The 7,584-nt window shown below is 47.6% G+C and overlaps 1 long non-coding RNA gene across 1 annotated transcript; it reads left to right on the plus strand.

Annotated features, from left to right (window-relative positions):
* The first annotated feature begins 566 nt into the window (after positions 1 to 566).
* Positions 567 to 6,287, plus strand: LOC101939830 (uncharacterized). Its single transcript, XR_255935.5, has 3 exons — positions 567 to 885; positions 4,238 to 4,586; positions 6,152 to 6,287. It is a non-coding gene; the product is annotated as an uncharacterized LOC101939830 (long non-coding RNA).
* Positions 6,288 to 7,584: the final 1,297 nt, after the last annotated feature.

A 7,584-nucleotide genomic window follows, 5' to 3' on the forward strand; every position in this document is an offset into this window, starting at 1 on the left:
TTGGATGATGATTTATGCATACTTCAACAACTTCCTTGTTGTAAGTGTTGGTGCTGTCACAGTAACTCAAACATCCATCCGGTATTGACGCAGCACAAAGCAGCTCCTTAGTAAGATGCTTAATCTTTATTAAATATAAGGAAGACAGTAAGAAGAGTGAATGCGATCAGCATAGCAGGGTAGCCAGCTATGAATTTCTTTCTATCAGCTCCCAGATAAGCTCAGTCTCCAACAAGACAGACTTTATTTAGCATGCAGGGGGCAAGCAGATAAACAAGTTTACCCATTCAGTGATTCCAGGCACTTTGCGCCAATATTCTGGCCTATGTACATATATAAGTGGACTGTTGTCCACATACTAAAACTCAGTGGGAGTGTTTTGGTGGGCTAGCTCCCAGCACCAAAAGAAAGGGGAAAGGTCGATGGGAAATCAGGACCCTGAGACTGACAGTCCCCAGGGGCAATGGGGAGAGACCAATGCTCCACGTCAGCCTGATTGACAGGGCGGGCAGGCTAATCAGGGTATCACCAGGCCTGGGGAGGGGGGTGGGGACTCCACCTGAGCTGGAATTGCCTGGGTCAGACAGAGGGGGCCCAGCTAAGTAGAAAGCAGGGGCCCGAGCTGAGCTGGGAGCAGAGCTGTGCCAGATCTAGAGGGGCCAGAAAAGCAGCCCCGGAAGCAGGTCAGTGCTGGGAGCAGAGTCACAGAAGCAGCCCACAGAGCAGACCTGTGCTGGGAGGGGAGCTGCAGCAACCAGAACCAGAGGGGCCAGAGAAGGAGCCCAGGGAGCTGGAGGCAGAGAAGCAGCAGCAGCCGTGCTGAGGCAGAGAGCTGGAGCTGGAGCAGTGGCAGAGTGGAACTGGAGCAGTCCAGAGCTGGGTGCGGTGAGTAGCTGGGGAGTGTGAGGGGGACCCTGGGCAGTGGGCCCAGCACAGGGAGACACCCTCAGCCAAGAGGCCTTGCAGGCCAGACTGGGAGGGGGATCGTAACCCCGACGGGGCAGGGGCGACGCTGGGGAGAAGGCTCCTGCCACCTAGAGCCTGAGAGCGTGTGGCCACCGCCTGAGCAAGTGTCCAACCCGCAGCATCCCTGCAGCACAGCCCGGGCCTGGGCAGGAGGCCTGGGACATGTGAGGAACAGACTGAACTTCCCCTACATTCCAGAGACGCTGGTTGTTATGTCCCTGTGCCACAGAGTGGGGTGACGTGTTTTCTTTTAACCTTTCCCATTTTTTCCTTATTTTTTTTAATTGATTGTTTAATCAATTGTATTTGCTTTGAACTGTATGTCATGATCAGTGGGTCAGGGAAGCATCCAGTGCAGAGAGAGCACCCCGGAGTGGGGACACCCTAGCCCCTGCCCTAAGTGACCATGACAAGGTTGGGGGTCAAGCCCCCCAGAAGTCCTGGGCCCAGCCTTGTTGGGGTTATGAGGACTCTGCCCCACAGGAGAGTGGAAGGGGAGCCCTTGAGGTCAGGCAGGCCTCTGGGAAAAGGAAGTGGGAGCGAGGACTCAGATCCTTTCATTAGCCCATTTCACTGGGGTAGTGTATAAGCCAGGAAAGTTCCCCACAATAGTGGGACAATTCCACCGCTTACACATACATTGTAAAATATTAAACCTATTAGGAAATGTAATGAATTATAATGGCACTCAGCTCATATATAACATATGGTATTAGCTATATGATAGTGGAGATATGTTTAAATGTCCAGGACATTCTGTTATAAGTTATGGACATACATTTAGTAACTTCTGGAAACTTTTAGACCTGCTAAAAATTGCCAGTCTAATTCCATTAGGATTTTTTTTAATGAACCATCTGTTATAGTCCATACATTATTTCCCTTCTGTACCTATTTTACAATTCTTGTATTTCATTCCTGTACTTCAGTGGGATGTATTTGGGGTTAGAGATCGGCACTCAGGATCAGGAGACCTGGGTAATAATTCCCGACTCTGCCACAGACTTTGTGTGTAACCTTGGACAAATCTCTTACATTCTCTGCGTCTCCGTTTTCCCATCTGAAAACATTGAAGTTATAGGATAAAGGGTGCTATGATTACAATTAATAATGTTTGTAAAGCACATGTAGATCCCCAGACAGAAGTTCTGATTATTATTAAGGTCGCCTGACACTTCCTATTAAAAGACACTGTTTTCAGTCACTTATAACTTTGCCAAATTTTAACTGTTTCGTCTGAAATTTCCTATGCTGGCTCAATGCCTCAGGGTGACTTTGGAAAATTTCAGCCAAAATGGTTCAGCCATTTCCAAGAATAAGGCCAGGGAAAGTACATTTTTCCCTACACAAAATTCTTGAAACCTTTATTTTAGATGCTCCACTACCCACATGCATGAGTGTGCACTTGCATTTGGTGGCCTGTGCATCCAGGATCTTCATTTTGCCATATCTGTGAAAATCCACCCACATTTGGCCAAATTATAAATCTTTGAAAAATTGCCATTCTCACATGTTCACTACAGACGTGTTCGAGTTTCAGAGCTAAAAATCTCCAAAGAGTGTCTCCTTTCTGAGCATACTTCATCCCCTCACAGTTCCTAGTGCTGCCCAGACTGCGCAGGCACCATCCCCACAGAGTGACTGAGCATTCTGCAGACCAGGGATAAGATATAAGAAGGCTCAGAAGAACTTTCCCTGTAATGGCTGCTTCAGGCAGAGCTGGGCACTGAACCTGACAGCAGGGAGCCTGTCTCTCCTTTGCTCTCAAAGCCCCCAACCCCCTGCTGGCACCCAGGCAGAGGAGGAAGTCATCTGAGTTGAATGCAGAGAACAAAAGCTGGACCACGGGAGGGAAAGTAGTAGTTTAGGACAAAGAGACTGGTAAGCTGAACTGAGAGAGAGGAGAAATTGTTATTGGGAGTTGGAGGTTGGAGACTGGGACTGGGAATCAGGGAGGGAAATTGGGGAGTGTGAAGTGGAGCCAGTTGGCTAGGGGTACTCTGAGATCGGATGCTAGGATAGGATGGGAGGAGACACAGGTCTGACAAGGAGCTGGGGTTCAGGGAACTGGAACTAGCTGGGCAAAGAGGCTGGGACAAGGAGCCAGGGAGGGGAGACAGATATTGGATGATGAGCCCAGGGGGAGACTGGGATTGGGAGCTAGTAGGAGGGGGTGGGAGAGAGACGGATTGGATGAGGAAGTAGGTAACTAGGACTGACTGGGGCAGGAGGCTGAGGACTGGGACTGGATAGACAAGAAGAATGGGACTAGGGAAAGGAGCCAGGGTAGGGAAGATACAAGACTGGGGGAGGGACAGGTAGTTGGAGGAGACAAGATTGGGTAAGCAGGCAGAAGAGTCTGTGCCCACTAGAGAATGGCACTTCAGTTTCCTGAGTCTCACCATTCCTCTGCTGTCAGCAAACATCTGTGAACCCCCCTGGCAAAGTGCACGCCTCATCACCATATAGTGAGGTGACAATCCACAGGGAGGTTGACAACCTATTATTGATATCAGTTTCTCTGTTAGCTCAAGTGGCAGAAGTAGGAGCAGTGGTCCAAAAAAGTTCCAGTCCTGTTGATGACCCATGTGGGTGTCAGTAAGCGTTCAAACGATAGGAAATGCCAGAATTAAGTTAGTCCGTACAACCTTAATTCCCCTCCCCCGGTGCGTATGTGTTATGATACATGATTCATCACATGACCCTGACACTAAGGCCAGAGATGCAGCATAACTTCCATATCAAGTGTCCCGTCGCTGAGACTAAGAACATCTGCTGTATGTTATCCTAAAGTAGCAGAGCTTCTGCAATGTCTATTTATCTATCTAAGGTACTTATATGCCCCATATCACCATTGTCCCCAAGCACCTCACAAAATTTAATGTATTTATCCTCCCAACACCCTTGAAAGGTAGGGAAGTGCTTCACTTTACAAATGGGGAACTGAGAGACAAAGAGACTAAAGGCCAGATTTTTTAAAGGTATTTAGGCACCTAATGATGCAGATAGGTGCCTAGTGGGATTTTTAAAAGCACCTAATCAGGTTAGGTACCCAGCTCCCTTTGAAATATATGGAAGTTAGACACCTAATTGGTTTAGGGGCTTTTGAAAATCCTCGTGGCACCTATCTGCATCTTTAGGTGCCTAAATACCTTTAAAAAAATCTGGCCCTATGTGACTTGGGAAGGAGCAGGGAATTGAACCCCATTTCTCAGGCTGTCACCCTAGCCCCAGGACCTCCTTCCTCTGTTCATCCTGTACTTCTTCATAGACAGCAGAAAGTGAAAGTGCTGAGGAGATATTGTCAACATCCTCCCTTGTTTGATTTTCTCTTGAGTTCTCTGTGGTGAAACTTTGGCCTGCAGTAGCATTCAAAGAGCCCAAGAGGTGAGAACCAAAGAGGTCAGCTGCTTTGCTCCAGACGTTAAATGAAACAAATGCATCTCTGTTAATCAGTACAAAAGGAGAGGAATCTGCTCCCAACAGCAATACCATACTTGATTAAAGAGCAGCACAAAATAAAATGCTCAAAAGTGAGACACATCTCCAGCTTCACTTTGGTGAATAAAAATGAAACAAAGATCCAAGGAAGAAGACAGCTTTCTCAGAAGGTGAATTAGGTATGTAAATGATCATGCTTAGTGTCTGTTTACATGTTTTATATTCTGTAGGAAGTGTTTATGTAAAAGATTCCTTGTAGCAAGGTCAAAGACTCACTGGCGCGGTGCCTCCTGCTGGTCATCTTGGGAATTAGCTCTCCAGCGTACAGAGCACCCTCTGCTAGTGGCTGTCTCGCCTGCTGCCGGCCCCCATGTCCCTGCCCTTTACCTCAGGGTTCTGCTCCCAGCACTCTGTACACTCTGGGTCTCCCTTCCTAGGGGAACCCCCAACCCTCTAAACCCACCTTGCCTCAGTGGCTACTGCCAGTCATCATCTAGCCCCCTCTCACTGGGGCAGACTGCAATATGTAATGGCTGCTTATCACTGGCAAGGGGATAGGACCAGCTGCCTCTGCCTATCCCCAGGCTACACCTCTGTAGTCCCAGTACCTGCTTTGGCCTTTAGCGAGGCCCACAATCTGGGGATTTGCCAGGCTGGAGCTCCTCTTGCCTTTCCCTAGCACTGCTCTACTTCAGGTACCCTTCTCTCCCAGGCAGCCAGGTCCTCCTCTCTCCAAATCTAGAGAAAGACTGGCTGAGCTCCTGGCTCGCAGCCCTTTTATAGGGCCAGCTGCGGCCCTGATTGAGCTGGCCACAGCTGTGTGTGCTTCCCCAATCAGCCTAGCTTGGCTGCTTTTAACCCCTGCCTATCGGAGTGGGGCAGCCGCCCCACTAAACTCCTCTACAAATAGTTATCAAATACTGCATTTCTTGTTCCACTCATCATTCTTGTCAACTGCAATAATGCAACAAGCAATGGCAATAAATGACCCCATTAACTGTGCCAGCAGGGGCACGTGCTCTTTTCTCTGGATTAAGGCTTCTTTTAAGGAGATGCTCTCTTTTTTGTTAATTAAATGTTTACAGACGTTTAAAAACGTAAAGTCAGTGACAGATGACACTGATGCAGGATAAACTAGTCTTTAGCTCCACATTTCAGATTGTTGACATTGAAAAAATGTTGGAAAGTGGCTTCAAAACAAACTGATAAATAGAGGTCTGTTAGGCCTCACATTCCCCCCCCTCCCCATATAATCATGGATTATATGATTATTAAAGACCTGTGCTTTAGATCAAGAGTCTCTTCAATAAAGGTTAGATAGTGTGAGAAGTGGCGTGAAGATGCACCATCCCAGGAAAAGCACCTGCACCTCAGGCAAACCGAACTTCTCCTAGGGCTGTTCAGTGCCCATGGGAGTATTGCACTTGGCTCCATCCATTAGCATAGCACAGATTGCTCCCCCTTGGTGCACCATGACCGATCCCCATTTCAAATGATTTGCTCCAAGGGGAGAGCAGGGAACGAGAAATCTCTGTGCTTTCCAGAACAAGTGGACTGCTATGGAGGAAGACCTAACGCCCGTCAACACAGGAGGAATTGGTTGCTTCTTGCATGCTCCTTCTGTCCAGTTATGCAAGGGCAACCTCAATCATTCCTCATAAGGCTGGTGTTTGATGGAATTCTTCTTGTCTTCATTTTGATTTTTTGCTCTTTTAAGGATTGCTTTCCATTTCATTTTTAACAGGACCCACGGGAGTCTGCGGACCACAGACTGAAAACCACTGGACTAGAGCAAAGAAGAGGTGCTCCTTTTTTACTGAACACTGTATGCGTTGAAATACATTTTGTAAAATTCATAAGTCACAAACCAAATGGCTAGCATCATTTTTAATTAAGACCTTCTGTTTTACTTAATTATCCCTTTTGACATAGATCTCCTCTCCTTTAGCCGCAGCAATGCACCACTCTTCACAAAATCGCAAGCCGGAGTCTTGGCACAAATATGCAGTTGTAGACAAGAGTATGTGTCAGTATCTTTTTAATTTGGACCAGCCCTGAGCCCTGACAAGAACGCTTTTCAAAGCTGGACTGCGCACATACAATCTACACACACTTATTTTGTGTGACTATGACAAGGGAAGATTAATTTAATGTATGATCTCAGCCTACAGTATTACAATTTTTTTCTAGCAGTGATGTTAAGCAAGAGCTGATTAAATTGGCACAGAAAGGAAAAAAAAGAGAAAATATCTCCCAAATTCCTTAATTCCACTAGTTTAGCTACTCCTGACTCCAGAAGCTACTCCTACCTTCTCCCTGTGAGACTCAAAGGCCAAGTAACTACACTACCCATTACCATAGGCAGCGAGTTATATGGGCCCGTGGTGTCCGTGCTCCACCAATATTTAGGAACGTGGGCCAGGCTCCACCAATGTTTGGGCTTACCGCACTTTGGGGGGCCCCACACTTCAGGGGGACACAGGGTCCAGGGCAGCCTGGGGGGTTAGCAGGAGGCCTGGTGCCAGCAGCAGTGAGCGACCCAGCCCCAGCCCGCTCTGCTCCACCCTGCCCAACCCCTGGTGTCACCCAGGGGAGGGGACGGAAGCTGGAAAGGGGTGGGGGTGGGGGCTTGGGGAAAAGAGTGGAATGGGATGGGCAGGCTGGGGCCAGGTCGCTCGCTGCTGCCAGCGCCAGGTCCCCCGTTAACCCCCCAGGCTTCCCTGGACCCCGCATCCCCCTGAAGCGTGGGGCCTGGGGTGGTTGCCCCAGTCCATCCTATGGACAGGACGGTTCTGCTTGGACCTGTTCTGGGCACCACCAAAAATTATACAAACCTGGCACCCTTGCCCATTACCTCCCTTTGTTATAGTTACACTCACCCACTCTAGAAACAGAAAAAAATACCACATAATTTTGATGTCACAGCAATAAAAACAGATAACAAGAAAAACAGGGTGAATACAGTTTATGAGCAGACCATAGGGTTAAACATGTTTACATGAAAGCACTGAATAATTTCAAATGTGCTCATTCATTTTAATCAAAGTGTATTCACAAACAATTTGAAAAGTAAAAGAGCAAAATTTGTTTAATAAATAGTTCACCCAACTCTGTTTCTACTCTATTTTTGCCATAACATTTAATTTCACAAAGACACACTTGTTTCTACAACATTAT

This window comes from Chrysemys picta, chromosome 1 (genome assembly GCF_011386835.1).
Source record: "Chrysemys picta bellii isolate R12L10 chromosome 1, ASM1138683v2, whole genome shotgun sequence".
NCBI classification, from domain to species: Eukaryota; Metazoa; Chordata; order Testudines; family Emydidae; genus Chrysemys; species Chrysemys picta.